We start from the raw sequence: 21,448 nt of genomic DNA, 5'->3' as shown, positions 1-21,448 counted from the left end.
TAGTATAAAATATTTGCAATAAGATTTGCTCTCTCAAGAGGTATGTACCACATGGCAGGCAGACCCTGTGACTGTAGGTTAGGGAGCTGCCTGCCATTGTTCATCAGGTGAAAGATGTTAAAGGTGCTTATCCGAGGAGATAAAACTATTCCCTCAGATGGAAAAGAGGGAGATCTGGAAGACTGTGACTGAGTGGCTGTGAAGAAGCACAAAATTATGTCAGTAAGTTAAAAAATATTTAATCTCCTTATTCACTTATAGATGATCCTACTATCCAGTTATACTAGCATTGAACTTGTCTGGACTTCTCATAACAAATGTCCTATTGAAATCTTTATTTATGTATCCTTACTTTAAGGCACCTACATTAATGGAGAACCTGTTTCCTGACATTTTTTCACTCTATACATTGTTTTTTGCTTGTTTGAGTGTTTGTTCCACATGGAATAAATGCCTTGAAAAAGTGTCAGCTACAGCCTTGAGAAAAGTCTTCATGATCCTTGGAGAGCTGGTGCACCTTGCTGATACAGGAGTTTCCACTGGAGAGGGTGCTGATATACAGCTGTAGGGACTTAGCTATAAGGGCAGAGTCATTTATCACATAGTGTGACCATAGGTAATACCTCAGGGTTCAAAACCTGAACCACTACATGGATGAAAGATGTGACCAAACCCTCATATTTTGGATTAAAATAATAGTGTCTGTAAGACAGGCAGTTTCTCAGGGTGCCACAGCCTCTGCCTCTGCATCCTCTGCTGTGTCAGCAGGGGTGCACACCAGCCCCTGAGCAAGGAGCTGGATGGGTGGGAGCTCCATCTCCAAGCTGGTCACAGTAAGCTTGTGTTCAGTGGTGTGAGCATGAACACATGACTGCTGTGCTTAGTTCACATTTTTGGGGGATGGGGTTTCCACAGCTCTGGCTTCTTAATGGGAGCATAGTGCCTCTCTTGCTGGCTCACTTCAGCTCACCACGCTGAGTCTGACACAACAGGTGCTTCAGAGGGAGATACAAAAAACCCACAGTTAGCAGAGGTAAAGTATTTATCATATGGTACCGTTCCTTAATGTCAAACATTTGGAAATTAAACATTTACAGATACAGTTGTACCACCTTACATCCTGTACAAACAGCTTTAGCTGTTTTTACTCTGGCCATTTCTGCTGGGGGCATCCAAGCCATCATTCCTATGACAATAGATGAACTAGTAAGATGTGTCGCAACAAAACTAATTTCTTTTTTTTTTTCAGGGCAGAGATGATAATGTTCCCTATTCTACTTTCACTGTTGCCACCAGGAAGTAAAAGTTTGCTCTCTCAGTCATCTACACTGCAGTGGAAATTCTGAACTTTTCTTTCTTAATTCCAGGGAGGAGGAAATTTTCTTTGATGAAGCACTGTGGATTTCCAATGCTTGTTCTGTTGTCACTGCTGAAACCCACAGACAGTGCTAGCACAGAGCTCCATTCTGGAAAGAAGGTTTCTCTTTCCTCTCATGGGAACAATTTGCTGCTATATTGCTTATTCTTGTTTACCACTCTTTGAAGTGCTAAATAGCATTAATATATTAACACAGTACTTTGTATTTTATAAGGAAAATTAACATTATTCATATTTTATTCCTCAAACATAAATATTCTCAGGCACAAAGATGAAATGTGTTTAGTTTCATCTTACTCCATGAATGTAATAGAGATGATAAGCAACCTGTACCAGTTTATGTCAGGTGGAGTAATTTAACTCATGTCGTTATTTTTTAAATATTTGTTTGATCATAGTTGTCCTACTAAATGGAATGAAGTGGCAAATGGTTTAATAAGATAAGGTCATCACTCTACTTTTAGGTAGTAAAGAACATATTTTTGGCATTGATTTAATAAGTTCTATCTCTCATCTTTCGTATCCAGTAGGAACATGACATGTATTTTTGATGAAAATACAGCTGTGACCACAGTCTGTATTTGTATCATGTCACCTAGGAGGTGAAATTGTGGACTGGCAGCCCAGAGTGCTCGAGGCAGTAGAAACACTCAGCAGAAAAAATGCTCCGTGTCTCAGAGCTGGTGTTGCACAAGAGAGGGTAGATGGATACAAACGGCAAGGTGGGAGGTTGTGGAATGCAGGACAGAGTTGCCAAGCATGATGGGCAGCCTGGCACACCACTCAGATCCACCACAGTCAGCCAGGAACTTTGTTTGTGCAGTAGTCACCAAAAAAGAGGTAGGATTAAGAGATTTTGTGAATAAGGAGTCTTTCAAAGTGGTCTTGGTGGATGTTTTAAAAAACAGCCTATAAGGGTTTGTCAACTGATCTTGCTGTAAGGTCTGTATGTTAGAAACGTCTATAGGTATGACATTTTCTTTCTCCAAATTCTGCCTTTTTTCCAAAACCAAGAACTTTGCATGGGGCACAGTCAATTATTGCTGATCGAAATGAGCTTATATGAGAAATGTGCTTTAAAAGACAGTTTTGAATTCTGGCACCTGCAGGTTAAAAAGAACAGCACTGAAACTAGAAATGCAACAACATGTTTGGCAGTGTCTTCATAAAGGCCTAGTTTATCCATTAAAATGCAACTCTGTAGTAAAACTTAAATTTATTTTAAAAAAAGTCACCATTTGTTCATTTTTTTTATTGTTCTACTACTGAAAATTGGCAGTAGTAATTCACTTCTGTCATTTGTCAGCTTTTAGCCTCCTGGTTCTTGTAAATGGATTTTTGTCTAGGCAAAAGGAATCAAAGGAGATGTACATTACTTTGCAGCAGGCGATTCAGCACAGTGCTGTCTGTTGAAAGGGTTATTCTTATTGGCATGCCTTTTCTTCGCTCCTGCTCTTGGCATGGGATGCTCACTATCCAAGAGCTTGCATTTCTTTTTTCTCAATGCTACTGTTTTGCACAACACTGAGGATTTTCACCTTGAACCTCAGGGTTGGACTGCTGCACTCAGAGCTGATGCATGGGCAGATAAAGCCAGGGTCCAGTGAGTGGAACTTTCAAGGGCACAGCAGTATTCCAAGTCTGTAAGTCCTATTTGGGGAAGCCCCTCTGGCACTTTGAGCATATTTGCTGGGGTGTGATCATGGTGTACTCACACCATGGTACTCACACCTGCCCTGCCTGTATCTGAAGCTAGGCAGTGGCACAAGGGCACCACAGGCAGATGCAGAAAGGAGCTCAGGCAGTCAGTAAGATGGGCACACCAGAGAGAAAGTTGTTTGAAATGGTGTTGGGCCATGCAGGCTGTACCAGATGTGGATTGCAGAAGAGCCAGACTTCTTTACTGCCAGTGTCATCACTGAGAACATGCCTTGAAGAGACCTGACAGTTTATATTCAAGGCTGCAGTAGAAAATAAAATCCAATGGATTCCTTTTTCAAATGTGTTTAACAAACTTGCTCCAACTCTTCCTCTTTGATCCTTTGTGTTTAATTCACTTGAGTGGTGCCATTTTTTGGTACTATCATAATTTCTACAGCGTTTTTAATTTTTTTCCCCCACGTAGTTTCTGCTCATGGGACTCTATTTCACTGACAAGCCATTTCCTCTAAAAAATATAAGTGAATCTTCTCTGTTTCTCATGAGCAAAGTGTGGATGCCAGGTCCTGGGCCCAGTGCTGCACTATTATGGACTAGAAGGATGACCCCACAGCTGTTTGCTGTGCAGTGGATGTAGTCCCACCATAAAACCAAGCAGGCTCACAGATGATTAAGAAAAGAGAAGTCCTGTTTCTACATCAGAGTGCCAAATGCTGCTAATGTAAAATGAAAGAAGTGAACAGAAACAAGCCATGTAAGTATGGGAATATAGTTAATTTATTATGTCAGGTCTATAGTTTGGCTCTAATCCCTGGTTTGGAAATCTAAACCAGACTGCTGGAACTCACCTGCCAGACTCAATCTGTTTCATAATTACCTGTGGGTTGCTATTTTTGTTTACCTTAATAGCACAGTAAATACTGCTTCTACCTTTGTTTATGATCTATTTAAGTGATGCAAATATTTTGAAGAAATTCTGGTTTTAATAGCACCCCAGTGACTACCTTCTCTCACCACCCAAAACAGAAGTCAATGGATCAAGCCTCCAGCATGAGCTATATTAAAAGGGAAAGAGATTTTAGTAAGCTGCCAAGCCTGATGTTTATAATGATCTTCAATTTTTAGTTGCTGCAAGTGATTAGAAAACATGGGGGAATTTCTTTTAAGTACTGAACCCGCTTCTTTAGAGGAAAGGTCCAGCAGTAAATCAGATGATTTACTAATAAAAGCTTGAAGTCTGATTTTCATTGCCTCTCTCTAGATAGCTGAGGCTGGGACAATGGGACAAAGGGCCTTCTTCCTCACTGGCAGTCCTGTAAAAAGGAGATGCATGAAGCAGGAGCAAACAGATTTGTTCACTGGTAGCAGTGCCTGGGTTGGACCCTCTGTATGCATGTGCTTAAAGGTTAGAATTGGCTCCTATCCCTATCTGATACTGAGAATCTCAGGATGATTTTATCACTCGTTGGGGAGAGAAATTAACTTCTCTCTTGGGCTCAGAGCTGTGCATGACACTACTTCAGGCTGTAGGTAGTAACACAGTAGAGAGAAATAGACTGGTTTGCTCAATTCTTGGTTGCAGGTGATGCTCAAATCCTCCTGCTCTCTTTTTATTTTATTTGAGGTGTTTGAGAGCCATCATGGTTTTCATGTGTTAAAGAGGCTTCCTGTTACCAAGGAGATGTAGAGAGTCACACAATTGCCCAAACTGACCTTTGTGGCCTCTAAAAATGATGTAGTGAAATGAACCCATCTACAAGAAAGGGGAATTCTCAGAGTTTTGGGATACTTGAGTAAAATACAGAGTATGGCAACTAAAAGTAAAAAAAAAGATGCAGTTATGTACAAGGAGTATTATGAAACTTCTCATCATAGCTGCTTTTGTATCTGTGTTGGATGAGGTAATTACAAGCCCAGCCGAAAACACTTTGTGTGCTAAAATAGCTCTTTTCCCTTTGGAAAATCTTACTGAAATACTACCTCTGTAAACAAAGTAAAATAACCCAAATTGTAGCTCTGAGAGGCTATTATCTTGGGAATTGGTCCCTTCAGGTCACTCAATGACCTGCTTGGTTACATCTTGGTTAAGGTGATGTACTATCAAAGGGCCTTCCAAGGAAAGCAATACTAATAAGCCAATAACAAGGTTTTACAGAGTCTCTACTGCTTCTCCATTTTGGGGGGTGATGATGTCAAAACAGATATTTTCCTGAGAGAATCAGGAAGCTGGAATTATTTCTTTTGTCCTGTTTAGCAGCTGTGTTTAGTGAAAGTGGACTTTTCATGACTTTAACTTTGAAAAAAAAAATCAACAGTTGCTGTTTATGGAAATAAGAGGGAGCTGAAGTGCCTGTAGTGTTTTGTAATAGCAGGACACTTCTCTGAGTGGCCAAATTAAGGCTGGGTTTCAGAATCTGATTTTGAAATCATTACTTTTACAATTTTGTGTACCCTTAAATGAGTCATGCCTGGAAGGTAGCTAATGTCTCATGGTACTTTGATAATGTCCCAAACCCCCAGTTCCGGTTCACTGCCTAACCAGTGTATTTTTCTCATAAAGAAACAAAATCTCACTTGGAAATGTCAATGCCCGTCTCTACATGCAGGAAGAAGAAGGAATTTTGACCAATTTTAAATAAAATGAAAGTTTCTTTATAGTTGAAGGGAAATCTTTACAATCTAATATTTAATGGGTTGTACCAATTTGTGTTTTATGAAATCTGATCATCTTGTTCTACATTTTTAACCTTATAACTAAACTCCTTTAATTTAGACTTTTGAATAAGCAAGGATATAATCAATTTTATTAGTTTTTCAATGTTAAAAAGCTTGTAAAGATTATATTTGAACCTGCAATTGAAAATGATCATCAACTTTTTCTCTTCCATCTAAAACAAATTTGAGAATCCCATCATTAATATATGAAACTTTACAAGGCAGGATAGTTGAAAACATATGAAATGTAGCACTTGTAGACTATTGGTATCCTTGCAGTCTTATCTGGCAAGCTATCAGAACTGAAGGTTATAAACTGCTATTTTATTTATGAATCCATTAGGAATTGTGACTCCTAAAACTGATCTAGCGAGGAAGAAGAATTAAAATATGAGATTGTTATTTGCTCTCGTGCAAAGGTTGATGTCAATGAAATGGAAAGAACTGTATGGAAACAAACATATATATGCATTATCAAAATTTATTAAAACTAAAATTCATTTCCTTCAGTTCTAATTATATTCACTATAACTTTTACCTTTGGCAGATTTTCTTAGGGTTGGAAGCTGTAACGATAGAGTTTTTCACTTCTAAAGAGAAGTGATAAATCTGAAATGAACAACTGTTAGTATGATTGGTAGGTTGCTGGAAGAAAATGCATTTTATGCAGCATCTTGTCCAAGATTCAATCAGGCTTCAAACCAAAGCATTCCAGTCAGACAGTTCTCATGGATATTCAGTAATGAACAAGATAGGGTGGGTGGGGGAAATATTTACCAGTGTCTCTAAGGCTTTTGAGCTTCATATTCCTTCACATAGTTAATTTACTAATCACAAACTACTTCAGCTGGGTCTTTCAGCAGACGGCTTTGCCCGGTCCGTGTGACGTGTGGCGGGGCACGGCCTGAGGAGGCAAGAGCTCTGCTTTCCCTGGCTGATGGCTTGTGTCAAGTTACAGACAAGGAGAAGCTCAAACTCTCCTTAAACTATTCATGACAAGGGGACAGCCTCTGTAAAGATTTGATCATTCCAGCTCCGGTGACTTCAGGCCTTAGGGACACAAGTTAGTGACCGAGGGCCAAGACAAATGCTTCAGCTCCCATGGTGTAAGAAATGAACCTTGGCCACATTTCTGGAAGATATGGTTTGAGTTAACAATGCAGAATAAAGTAATGAAAGTCCATGAATCTTTCATGATTGATTGTGAATTTATTGTCACTCCCCATGACATGAATTTGAATACACATAATCAAAGAAAATTTGATTTTCAGCTGATATTCAGTAGTTCATCTAAATTTGGATATGCTCATGTTGATGCTTGATTTGCCTTAGGCTGATATTCTAAACAAGAAAATGGAAGAAAAGAACATAAAAAAAGACCAACCAAAATGCAACAGGGTGGGTAATTTCAAGATGTATTTTTGTCCGTGTGATGCTGAGCATTTCCACAGAGCCACACTTCCCTCCTTCTGGTAACAATCAGGAATCAGGGTCTGCCGTAGACCCTTTGCTCATTTTCAGGTCAGGTAATATTCAATTCTATAGCCTCTTGTTGCAGGGGTCATAGGCTTCTAAAATGATGGTTGCATATTTCTGTGACAAAGCAGAAAAATTTACACAGAAATGTGCAAAACAACTGCAGCTCCTACATCCCAGGGAGAAAGACATGTCACTGTAAAACGTCATGAAAAAGGAAGGACAAAACCAGGTCAACCTTTATATTTGTTATCCTTATTATCACATCCATAGCCACAAATTTTTCATCAGTTCATCTTTTACCGTTTAATTTATCTACTTGCACTCTAGGAAATGTGATGTTACTGAGAGCTCTGCAAAAATCATTGCTATTAACTATTAGCTAAAAAAAAAATGCTGTTGAAAAAGCTTCCCATAAGACTGAAAATTTATGTTGTACAAGTCTGTGGCAACAGAAAGTGAATATTAACTATTTTTTTCTTTTCTTTTCTTTGGCTACTACTGGGTCTTCTGTGAAATGCCTGAAGTGTATAAGGAACAGTGTTAAAAGCACAGCTGTTTTATAAAATATTTAACTTATGTTCTTACATCTTTGAGAAGTATTACATTGAAAATATTTGTTTATAGAAGCCTGTACAATATGAATATTTAAATATATAACAGCTTATGTTCTAGCAGAAAGGTCAGTCCAGCTGAAAAGAATTCAGAAAAGGGCAACTGATGTGTGGGAAACTGATCTACATCCATTGAGGAGTTGATAACTTTGCATATTGATTGCATTAAAATCGTGGTGTAAAATGAGAGTAATTCAGTTTAAGGGTGGAGACATGTTTTAGATTTAGATGAGGATTAAACTCCACTATGTACCTAGCCATCTCCTAATAATGTCATTATGAGTTTCCTACTAATTCTTGGTTAAACGTCTGTGTTTCAAATGCATGGATTTGTCTTTAAAAATGTAAAAAAATATAGTAATTTCTTGAATTTTGCATCTGGCATGTGACTGGATGCCGTGGTGAATCAGAAATTAGTTATTTTACCTTTACACATCTTTCTATTTTACTGTGTTTGGGCCTTGGGGAGGTGTTCAGCTAGAAGGATTTTGGGAGAAAAAAATTTTTCATGGAAAATTTTTCATGGAAATTTTTGTGGAGACACAAGTTTACTTATTTCCCTTTCCAACTGAGGAAAAAGCTCTGTCTATTTTGAAGGCTTGTGCTTTGAAATATAAAGAGCTCATCTGAAAGACAAAGTACCTCTTATGACTGGGAGAGCAGAGGGAAGGGAGAAAACAGAACTCCCAAAGCCCTGCAGCTTCTCTCAGTGTGCAGGAGACCTGTCAAAGCCCAGGATGGCCAGAGAACCTGTGCAGATCCCCAGCACCCTGCAGCAGTGGGGAAAGAGTAGCCCCACAATGTGATGCCAGACCTTCTCCATTGTGTCCTAAATATTGGTGAGAAAAAGGGGGGGCTAAAACACACAGCACTTCACCTCCGGCTTTACACCCTGTACAAGCATTTCATTTAGCCAGTATTTTGGCTGTATAAAATAAACAAATCTGTACTGCAGAAATGTCAGTTAAATGACTTCTAGTGCTTTTAGTGGGCTTCACATGGGAGACACTGGATTTGGATTGATTTACACCAGCTGATGAGCTGGCACAGTGTTTATTCTCTGCAGCTTTTATAAGATAATTAATAAATAATCCAAAATTCCAAGTGCTTTGAATGGTGGTTGTGCCTCACAGAGTGAATGACTACCATTGCTGTGTTGAGAGAGATGTTTCAAAGGTCCTTTAATTTGATTGCAAAAATTTTGAAATCCTCCTTGGAAGAAGTCCAAACAAGCCCAAAGTACGACAACTTCTGGTCAGATTCCCACCCAATTCTAGTATTTCACATCTAAAAAGTCTTCAACATTTTTTATGTGTCAAGACGATTAATCCCTCATCAGCTTCTCAAGATGACATATATAATGTCATCAGCATCAGGCATCCTCCTCTCAGTTGCTGCTTTTCTCTTTAACTTTTCCAGCACAGGCAACAGTCCACATGCTGAACTCTATTTGGGATACTAAAACCCTTACCTTGTTTAGATGTCTTGTTCCCTCTTTTTTTCCTAGCAGGATGAATGGAGAATTTTGGACAGATCATATCCCTGGCCTTAGGCTGACCCCACCAAGGGACCAGCTGTGAGACTGCTCATTGTTGCTGTGAGCAGATTTGGATACACCACTGAGCATCCCTGCAATTCTGTTTTCTCCCCCAGAATTCACACCCTGGAATAAATAATTTTGAACAGCAATTGTAATGTAAGTGTAATGATGGCAGGAGATGCCAGTTCAACAGATCTTGAGAGCTGCAGCCTCTGCCTCATTCTTCAATTTTATGAGAACACGAAATAGGAATTTGATCCCATCCCTATCTGCAACATCTGCATACACAGACTTTTCCCTGAGCTGGAGTGATCTGCCTTGGAGCCAGCCAGATAGTTTTCAAACAGGGTAAATATAGCCTTTGGAGGAAGTTTTCCTGTGTAGGGAAGCCAAGGTTGCCTCTTTACAACTGATTTCCACAGTTCAAACACCAGTTTTCTCTGTTACATAAATTATTTTACTAGAACACTTTAATATCCAGTAATATTTTATTAAGTGAATCATGCAGCTGACAGAAGGTTTTTGTACTAAACAAGTGTACAGCTGTAAGGTGAGGGGAATATCAATGGGTTATGCTTTCTGAAGTCCTCCCTTATGGATTCTTTCTGCTATCCCTCCAAAACCAGGCATGGGACACGAGATGTGGCCTTGTCAATTTTGAGAAGGGCTGAATAAATACTCAATGACTTTTATGGAACAATCATCTTAATATAGCCCAAATGATTTTTTTTTCTTCTGCAAAACACCACATTTGACTCATCATGAGTTTGAGATCTGAAGTACCTCTGAGATCTTTCCCGCTGGACTGTTGCCCAACCACAAATATTCTCCACTCTGTATCTGCATTTCAGTTCTTCTGTGCTGGAGTTTATCTTTCCTTATAAAAGACATTAAAAAAAATAAGCATTCTGTCTATGCAGTTCCTAGGGCTTCACTTCATTGCAAAGCAGAGACACAGGGATCTCTGGAGGGAAATTCACCCCAACTGTCTCAGATGCCTGGATTTCACATGAACTATTGCAAATTGCATTTTAAGAACATCGTCCTGTTTGACTATTTCATCTCCCAAGGTCACATTGATTTCAGAGCTTGCAGTTCAAGTGCCTGTCAACTCTTTCACCCTGATGTTATACATGTAGAATATAAATAACCTGTTTATAGTGCCTGTCTTCAAATAGCAATAAATACCTTTATTGATAGGTATGCTTAGAGTAAGGTTTCCAATCAGGTGTAGAGAAAAAATATTAGGGGTGTTTTGCCTAAATTCCACTTCCCTACTTTGTTTATAAAAACTAGTGTCACTGTAAGGACATCTTTCAAGGACTATTTCTGCAATCTCTATATCCATGAGGCTGGCATTCATGTTCAAAAAGAAAATTTAAAGGTCTTGACATGAGTTCTTTTTGACACACCTACAGAATTCCCCTTTTAATATATTTATTATTTTTCTCAGTGTTTTTAATTGTTTTAATTAATTGTTATTTAATTAATTAATAATTGTTTTAATTAATGGCTGAAAATTAGCCTCCCTGGTCTTCTAATTCCTGCTTTTACAGTATGCTGAGATCGATTTTTCTGAGATTCATGTAGTCATCCACGAATCCTCAAAAATAATCACAACTGTTTCAGGTTGCTTTAAGTTCTTTGAAGTGGACTTAATGGTATGCAACATCTTTAATTTTCTAAACATATTTTTCCCTTTCTGATCCCTCAATTTTTAAGAAAATGTAAATATCTGATTCATTGTGGGATTAATGCTGACATTAGGAATTACTGCAAACAGTGAAAGAAGTAACAGTCTTTTCTGTGTATTTTTTGCTTAGGAAGGAGTGAGTCTCTGTGCTCCTTTGATTTCTAACATGTAGCTGCATTTTGTTCTCATTTTTCATACATTCTTGTGGTAGCTTTCCTAGTTTCATCCATGCTTTTCCTTAGTTGCTTTTCCTGGATCTCAGTTTTCTTCTCAGCTTTCTCTGTTCCTTTTCAGTCTCACATCTTTAAAGGGTTCCTAACGGAGCCGTATCAACTTTTCACCCCGATCTTGAATTCTTCCCCCTTTCAAGTTCTCTCATTTAGAAATTCCCCATCTTGTCTTTGTTCCCCCACTCCTTTTCCTGAAAACATCTTCCAGTTCCTTGAGCTTTTGTGTAGCTCCTGATCCACTCTTGTGTGACCCCAGCTCTGTGGTCCCAGCACAGGAAGGACAGGGACTTGTTGGAGCGAGCCCAAAGAGGAGGCCACCAAGGTCATTGGAGGGATGGAGCACCTTTGCTATGAGGACAGGCTGAGAAAATTTGGATTCTTCAACCTGGAAAAGAGTTGAGTGATCCAAAATGATCTAATTGTGTCCTTCCAGTTCTTGAAGGGAGCTGACAAGAAAAATGGAGAGGGGCTCTTCATGAGCACCAAGAGTGACAGGACAAGTGAGAATGGTTTCAAACTGAAAGAGAGTAGGTTTAGATTAGACATTAGGAAGAAATTCTTTACTGTGAGAGTGGTAAGGTACTGGAATATGTTTCCCAGAGAAGTTGTGGGTGCCCCATCCCCAGAAGTATTCAAGGCCAGGCTAGATAGGACTCTGAGCCACCTGGTCTAGTGGAAGGTGTCCCTGCTATGGCAGGGGGGTTTGGAACTGATTTTTTAAAGGTCCCTTTCAACACAAACCATTCTTTGATGCTATGTTCCTTATTGTGCTATTGTTTCTGTTAAAGAAAACTCAGTTTTTTTCTGATCTGCTCTTCTCAGTCATAAGCTAAAACAACTTCCCCTTTTCTACCCTCCAGTCGTTCTGCAAAAATGTATCTCCATTCCACTTGACTTTCAAATAAAGTCACTGATCTCCAGGAGATCCTGTGCTTTGAAAGCTTCAGAGCTTTACTACCATAAAGTATCATTCCTCTCTTCCTCCTTGCTATCTGTTTATAGTATGTTATGGTGTTGACATCCTCTCTTTCTGCTTCCTTTCTTTTCACCAGGAAATATAGGAAACACTCAGCCTTCTAGCCTTTTTAGTCTTCTCCTGGATTCCAGACATTGCTTTTTGCTTGTTCTTTGCCTAAAAAAGAATTTCCTTGATTTTAAATATTTCTTTCTGAAGTTTCTGTACTGGTATTGAGATCTTCCTTCTGATGTACCTATGCAACCTCATTTTCTGTTAGGAAGCTTATATTTTATTATTCTCAAGGAGCATTCTGCAAACACAAAACACTTCTGGAAACCAGGTAATTTATTTGGGAACTGCTCAGTTCATTATAAAAGAAACAGAGCTGCCTCTTTTTCCAGAAAGATGACAAGATATGTCTCTCTTTTTATAAAGTGTAGTGTGTGTTACCTATGTTTTTGCTGATGCACATCTTTCCCCTCCTCTATCCAACTGCACATAGCATATATTCAGTGCTTGTATTTTCTTTACATTACTCTAGAGCTAGTTTATTGATGTCTACAGCACAAGCAAGGGCAGATTTGTGATTGAATGTAGAATTTTGTTGGCACTAGAGAAACTCAAGGATATTTCTTTATAAAACTTATTTGTGTGGTTTTGTTTTGATGATAGTGGGGGATGTCCCCTTGTGAATTTTCCTTCTGTAACCTTAATTCTGGATTGTATCCTCATCTCCACTGAATTACTGTTAGAAGACATAAAACCTTCACATCATATACTATATTAAAAAGCCAACCAAACAACAAAAAACACTACTGTGGAATACTATATGCTGTGTAAAATAATTTTTGCCTGTTGCTATGGGTAGAGGATGCGCAATGAACAGTTGTAAAACAAGTTAGTTTTACAAATGCATTTCTGCAGAAATAAATCAGTCACTAGAGAATCATTCTCCTGGAAACCAAACACTGCGGGTGAGTAAAGAGGCTTGGGAGTGGGGATAATCAGCCATGGCTACATCTGCACTGCAAGGACCAACAATAGTCTATCCCAGAGCATTGTGTAATACAACAAAATCTCCCCCTTAACCTTGAATCTGTCTTCATTTGAGCTAGGTCCATATTTAGTTCATTGCTCCCAAACACACAAGTGTTAGTTTATGGGAAAAAAAAGGGTCAAGCTGAGTCCAGCTGACCCCTTTTTGTTTCTCTTTGCACTTGGTTTTTTTCTTTTATTTTCTATAAAAAGTTCACCATGTTACATGTGATTCATATGTGAAAGAAATCTGGACATGAGCAGATAGGGATGCAGCATGATCGTTGCTGCCATATAATCTTCCATTGTGCTTCCCATGAGATCAGATTACAGCTACAACACCATAAATAAATAAAGAACTATGAAATACTCTTGACCTCAGCTGGAATACTCCCTCTGTCCTCTAGGCTACTCATGTAATATTGGTCAGAAAACACTCAATAGCCATGGTAATCCTTGCCAGCATTTTTGACACCAGAGCTCAGATTGTATTTTCTGCTGTGCTAAACAGTTTGTTTGCTGACTGTTTTTGACTCTCTTGTCCTGTTCTTTGCTCCACTTTTGTGCTTTTTTCCAGGAGGGCAGAGAATAAAAACTGGGGAGCTTGAAAAATGCTCCTCTCTTTGCCAGCTGTCATATTTGATGTCATGGATTCCTGCCTTCACAAAACGTGTCCACAAGGCTGAAGGACCCTTAAGCTGTCTTGTATTCTTGTTATGGCAAGTTGGGTAGACCATTGCATGGTCACCTATTATTCCTCCTTATGAAGAGCAGTTGTTAGGGCTTTATTTTTTTCCTGATTACACTTTTTTTTGTAGGACCAGGGGTGTAGCCTGGTGTAGTCATATCCCATCATCTCACCTTTTGTGCTGGAGCCAGAAATCTTTTACTACTTCTCAAAAGGAATTCTGTATTCATTCCAGAAGTCATTCCACAGCAACCCTGTGTTATACTGAGCATCTCTGACCTCAACTAAAACCTGGCTCCCCAGGCTGCAAATGAATTTAATTTCAAGAGGAAAACTAAAATGTTGGTTTTATTTGATTTGGTTTTAATTATGGCTATTATCATCACAGTAAAAGAGAAGGCAACATCCTTTGGGATTTTCCTCATGTATAAAATGAATTAGCAAACAAGGTAAATGTATAATGTAATGGCAAATTTTCGAGGTCTGGACATTCAGTCTGGAACAATTCTTAGCACTAATATCCTGAATGTACATATCCAGTAGGATATGGGGATATAGGATAATCGTTCATATATAGGATATATCCTTTGGGTGGATTATGCATATATATATGTTGATGTATTTAAGTCCGCTTTGCTGATTTAAGAAGATAGGATTGTTTTGTCTGGTATTCAGAATGCAGCAGTCCATGACATTGAAACACAAGAGAGAGAACAGATCTCTTAATGCCACTGAATTATTGAATATTTCTATTATGCCTGGTACAGAAAGTGATACTTGCTCAATTTTCCTGCTAGAAAAAACTCAAAATATTTTCTTTGAAAAAGATTGAGAAAACTTCAAAAGTTTGAAATCAAAGCTGCTGCACTTTGTGCTATTTTTAATTGATTGAACTGTATTTTTACTATAAATGTAACATTTCTAAAAATAAATAAGGGGACCTGGAAGCTTTTTTTTCCCCCAAACATACTGTATCCTTTCTTTGCCAAATCTTATTGTAACAGCTGCAGACTTTATAACATTATATAAATGTTCAGACTGGCTATAAAAGATTAAATATAAAATTCCAGTGCATAGAACAACTGGTATAAAGAACAATGAAACTGAACTGACTAAAAGCTGTTTTTTAATCTACCCTTATTAATTGGAAACTTTGTCAGGAACAGAAAGAATCTGTTTTCATTGCAAGGTGCTGTGGCAAGGGTGGTAGTAGTTCTGGAAGAAAAGTACACTGAGAGCACTGTTCCTCTGGAGATATCTGGCTTGAGAAGAAGACAAAACTATAATTTTACTTTAGCTCATGGCTCCCCCTTAAGTAGGTTGGGAGTTAGGGAATTCTGTAAGAAAAGAAAACCTGGAGAACATTTGCTGTTTTGTTCCAGCTCTGCAGTCCCCCTGGACTCAGCTCTGTGCCAACACCACAATAGATAAGACAGTGGGAAGAGAGAGCCAAGAGTGAATAAACTCACAGCTTGGGGATACTGCACTAAAGAAGATACATTTTGCAAGCCATGCTGCTCTGCCCTTTTTGCATCTATGCTACATTTAACAGCACATGATCTGTTTTCAAGACCGTTTCCTTCTGGAAGTTGTTCTCACAGGCCAGTCCTGGGAGGTGTTTAGTGCCTTGAACTTCCACTGACGTCAGCAGGGGCTGTGGCACCTGGGATGGGCCCCACTGACCTCCCTGTCCGCCCTCCCAGCTGCTCCTGTGACATCTGGACACTTGCAGGGGCTGGCTTGTGCTTTACACCCAGCATACCTGCCTCCAAGTGTAGGTGCTCTCTGCTTATGTTGTGAACACCGCTGTATCCCAGCTGCTGAGTCCTGCAAATGGTATTAATCCATGGCTCCAGCAAATGCTATTTATCCATGGCTCCCATTAAAATCCAGAGAGTTTACCACCTGTGACATTTCAGTGCAGTTGCTGGGCTTGCTGAAGTCTCCCACAGGCAAGCCACTGCACATGCCATCCATTTGTCCATCTGGAGGGATGAAATGGACTTTTCACACTGCCTGTACCAGTTGCTAAAGTCACTGAAAGATAATTAAAGTAATTTTGAATGTGTCTTTCAGTCCTTGCTGCTCAGTATAGAGTGGAGGAGGCAAAAACCAGTCCCTCCCTCAAAAATGTCAAATTAGGCAGAGATACCTCCAAGGGGAGGAGCAAGCCCCCAGTATCTTCTAGAAAAGTGACAATTTCTTAGTCAGCCAAGCCTTCATTTGAATTTCTTTCACATAACTGTTGGAAACTTTGAATTTTGTTCTAGTATGACTTTAGTGATAGCACAGCTGAATGTAACTTCTCAAAATGCCTGGGCAACAGACCCTGCAGCATGGAGTGGGACTCAGAAAAGTCTCAGAGCAGAAGGAAGAGGGAAGAGAAGGCACAGAAGGATGCTCCCTTTATCAGAGAGGGGTGAGTGTTTCACTGTGCTACAGGCTCTGATTGCATTGCCCAAGGTGTCGGGGGAAGAAGAGATGTGAGGTGGAGCCCAGAGAACTTCTGCTCAGGAGCTGAGGCATGAGACTCCCTAAACAAGCAGTATAGAGGACTCTTAGTCTCTGGTGAAACTATTGCCATCTTTTCTTATGCCTGACTGGTGATGTTGAGCTACACCCCTGTCTGAAAAGCTGCTAAACCCTCGGCAGCCCAGTGACAGCAGGAAATGGAGCTGCTCTGTTTTCTTAGTCCTTGCTTGTGTCTCCTGTCTGGTGATTTCAGCTAAGCTCAGTAGTAAAAGTCATGGAAATTGCATGTCCCTGAATGCCTTCAAGCTTGGACACTGAGCTGGAAGCAGTACAACAAGGAAGGTATAATCATGACTTCCTCAGTAGCCAGTCCTAACTACAAGAAAAGGAAAGGCTCAGAGCTGCTGCCACAGCGTCCTGAAAGATGAGAGTTTTTTCAACTGTTAAATATTCAGCTTTTCCAAGCTAGTGTTATGCTTCTCTTCTTTGGCCTGCTCCCCCAAGAAAGCCTTGTTTGTTTAAAAATATCACTTATGAGTGGGGAAGCACTGTTTTCTCAAGTGTCCAGATGGTGCAGTTTGGGTCATGTGAATCAGATGCAGAGACTCCTGACCTAGCAAAGACCCAAACACTGAATCTACATCTTCCAGCCCACAGGCTCAATAGAGACTTGTAAGCTGGAGTCTGGGATTGTTTAATAGTTTTCACTTGGTGCTGCATTTGAGCTATATAAAATCACTGCTAGACTTGCATTTCTTGGGCACAGCCCTGCACAAGTGGGAATATGCTGCACTTGGAGTAAAAATGGTTTATGTCTGTGTCTTCACTACACACCACCCCACTAATGGTTCTGACATCAACATGAATAGGACAAATTTGGTTTATCTGCTACTGCCCTTTTTCTCCTAGGCACCTGGGGATGCAGCTGGATCTGTGGATGTTAGAGACCATGCCCTGGTTATAATTTACAGATTATTTTTCCTTGTCTGATAGCAGTCTTAAAGTAGCCTTAAGGTCTCTTCTACATCCCACCTCTCCCCTTTCTTCTCCACTCAGAGTTAGCATCTTCATCTCATGTCCTAACTCTTTCCATCTTTTTCTTTAAATAGTCATTCCTTCTCCCCTTCCTCCCAAGTTAATATTTCAATATTGACAAAGTGGATGACTGCACCTGGGCTCTTTTAGCAGTTAATGGAAGGAAACTGGGACTTTTAGTGTGGGGCTCATCACACCTTCCTTCAGTTGTTTGCATGAGAATGAGATTAGTTGTGCCTTAGAACACTGTATGTTTGCTGATGTAAATCCCAACCCTGTCATCTAATTCTACTTCCTTGGCCTTCACTGGGATTTTGCATTTTCAGCTACCAATTCTTCAGGCTCTCTTACTCCAGCATAAACTTCTGGAGGTGTCTTGTTCAAATTCTGCTTGCTCCACAGATCTTCTCTGTAGGCTACCTATATCCCATTGTTCATTTGTTACCGCTGAAGATGAATAGATCACACGGACACAGGTCGAGGTGTGGTGAAAGAAAGAGCAGAGTTTATTTTTCCTCCCAAGATTTATAGGCTTCTGACCACGGCCAGGGATTGGATGGTCAGGATAACACTTTCTCACTGCACTGGCCGTGAGAGATGCGCATCACAAGACGTGTAACAGAAAGAATGTACACATATCTATGTTTACAGTTACTGTCCTGGGAAAGTCTTTAGAAAACCATGTCAGCAAGCTCAGAAGCTGAGTTTTCAGGGCAACATTCATTCTCAATTTTCCTCTGTACTAAACTCTTATTGTAACTTCCCTGTAACCTCCTGCCCCACAGACTCCTTTCTAGGCACACTTCTTGCTACCTTGACTCAGGAGGTCTGACTATAGTCCATAGCCTTTCCCTGTCTCCTTCTGCTCTTTAAACATTCAGTTCTTCAAAACCATTTCCTATTGAGCATCTGAACTGCTTTCTAACTCCAGCATTTTGCTGTTGTTGATAGGCTTTCTTCATGTCTGCTCCTCTTTGTCTTCCATCACTCTCATCTTGGTTCTTTTCCACCTTCAAAGCACTTGATCTTTAGTCTCTTTATTTTCCTTGAAACTTCTTGAAAGATGTTGTCAAGTTCTTATCCTACACTGCTCTTTTCCTTTCTTCTTTCAATTGAAGACATTGTTGGTGAGTTCTGAGATCCAGTAAAACACTATTATTAGATCAGATATAAAACCTGTCTGTATGTTGAGGATCCATGTTCTGTGATTTGATTTGCCATCTCATTCATCTCTCCTGGTTTAGTCAGGGGTTGTCCATTGCCTCAAGCACAACTTGCTGTCTCAGACTTCACCTCATTACCACTGACAGCAGCTCACACCTTTTTCTGCCACTCAGGTCTCTCCTCCGTGAACATTTCTGCTTCTTCCTCCACAGCATTTGCCAAATGTACTCCCCAGTCCGTGTATCAACAGGGCCCTGTGCTAATGAGATATATGAGCTGTCATAAGGAAATGTGTCAGCTCACTCATGATGTAGAAAACATAATATATAGAAAGATGGTAGTAGTCAAAGGCAGTAACACAGATCCCCAAAATTTTCTGTGGTACACACACACACACAGATTTCCCAGTGCTGAATACCCCCCTGCAAAAGGATGCAATTTATTAATTAACTTACATTGCTAAGAAATATTCATATTTTTACAGAATTAGAGGCTACACTAAGCTGCTTATATGATAAACCTGTGTGCTTGCAGCAATATTTATACTGAATGTGGCAGTGAAACAGATCCTGAATTTTAGCTAGAGTTTGGAGGTCTGTAATTTTTCAAGGATTTGTCATATGAAGGTGTTGACAACCTTAGCTGCTATTCTTCTTCAGCATCCCTCAGAAAAATCCACGTGGAATTTCCTGGGCTGATATGCACCACACACTTCTCTTTGCTTAAGACTGAAATCTGTGGCAGGCAGGGCAGATGTTAGTTTCTTAAACTAATGGCAAAAGAACCCATATACATTTCACAGCCTGAAGTCTCAGAGCATATAGATATAAAATAGTGCTTCTTCACTGCAAAAAGAAACAGTTTTATGTTCCATAGTTGCTCCAGTCCTGGATAAAACAAAATGTTTTTTCCAGTCATTTCACTTGTGCCTTTATTTAGCCATGCAAGTTTTTTTCCCTTCCTGTCCTCTTGTCTCTCCAGAACTGTGCTTAGTGGTAGGTTACTGATTTTAAAAAATTGAACAATCTCTTTTGCTGACATATGAAAACCAACTGGACACATTTCACTAGAATGGAGATCTCAGGTCAGATTTTTATGTAACATGTTTGCATTGTTAACAGCACACTCAGAATCTCCAAAAGGGGGAGTGGAAAGAGGAAAAGGGTCTCATGACCTTCAAATGGATCCCAGCTTATCCACTCTCCATAACCCTCCATGGCCCCTGGTTACAAAATAACATGTCCTGCAGGTAGAAAATGGAATTTCCAAACCTCATAGAACGTCAAATAAATTTATGTTCAAGTCCCTGATTTTAACAAAGAGTCAAAAAGCTCTTATTTTATCTAAACTGTTTTTTGGTTTTTTTTTTTTTTTCTGGCCTTGAAATAACACTGGGTTATGTTTTGTTTGAGAAGGAAAAAATTCTTAACACGCATGTGACTCAGAAGAAAACCTGTTTGTTTTCTGCAATAAGTAAATGATGAATCACTGGTGGCTTACCACATTTATTTCACTGCACATGAGATGTGTTGTGCAGTTAAATTTGGTAAATCTTAGTAGCTCAAGCCTGATTCTGCAGCCCTTGCTTGCTCTGGAGCACACAGAGGAGCTGTCTTCAGGAAAGAACTCTAACTGGAGAGCCAGGGAGCCAAAGCCAGCAAATTCCTTCTGATGCCATAGGGCAGGGATCTGAATTTGTCTCTCCAGGAAGAACAACCTTGAATTAACAATGCAATCTGACAGCTTCAAGAAGGGCTGTGAATAAGAGTATGTTTCAGAAACTGGAGTAAGCTAACATCTCTGTGCTGCTCCCAAAGGGAGCAGAGACTGAGAACAAATAGGCTGGGAAAGCCTATCCATCTCGGGGTGCAGTAATCCAGCTGTAATTAGGTGTCTCTCTGGCCATGGGTACCCTGGATCACAGTGAGCCACCGATTCCTCATGCTGGGGTCACACCCGTGCCTGTTAACGTCGGATGTTTCCTCTCCATTTCAAGAATGACTGTTTAAAGTGCTTGCACTTTGATATACTGTAGGGAACAGGCCTATATAGGCAAAAGATGGACCAGATGACTGCATAGTCCTTTTTATCACAGATTCCTGCAATTCTTTCTCTGTAGCTTCCTGTTAACCCTGCCAGTGCCAAACTGAGACACAAAAGTAGCAGCTCACAAAGCATTCAGTCATACAGGATCAATATTTGCATACAATATATCACAAAATCTCAGAGCCTTTTCTTTCACAACTAATGAAAATTATCATAAGAGTAGTCTGTTTGGAAAATCCCAAACATTTGTGTTTTGATACAGTGTCAGATATTAAAAGCTTTCGGTAGGCAGGAATTCTGGCACACAGGTTTGGTGAATGGTTGATATTCTACTCAGGCAATGGATGAATGGAGTTGGATGAATAAAGAATCAAACCATGTTGAGATTCCTCCCTAGAAATAAAACTCAGAACATCCAGGAGAATGCTAGAAAATTCTAGTTATTTTTCAAACTTTGTACTTTTTTTGCTGACTAGTGAGGTCAAAACCATCAAAAGAACAGATATATATAGTCAGAGGATAATATCAGAAAATAATTCTGATGCTATACTTACTTTGAAAGGAGATTCTATGAGAAACATGACAGGTCAGGATCCATGGTCTGGAGTGTTTAACCTAATGTTATTGATGACTTTTGGATCAGCCATTACATCAGTAATGAAAATGTAACAGCTGAAGATGAATAAACTGAATAAAACTATTTTTCAAGTAAACTGGAAAATGGAAAATAGATTTCAGACTGTTA

The sequence above is a fragment of the Pseudopodoces humilis genome, chromosome 3 (genome assembly GCF_049639895.1).
Source record: "Pseudopodoces humilis isolate 2021_Gansu_Grassland_sample_001 chromosome 3, ASM4963989v1, whole genome shotgun sequence".
Lineage (NCBI taxonomy): Eukaryota > Metazoa > Chordata > Aves > Passeriformes > Paridae > Pseudopodoces > Pseudopodoces humilis.
The sequence above is the reverse complement of the archived record's forward strand: the minus strand, read 5'-3'. Positions refer to the sequence as shown.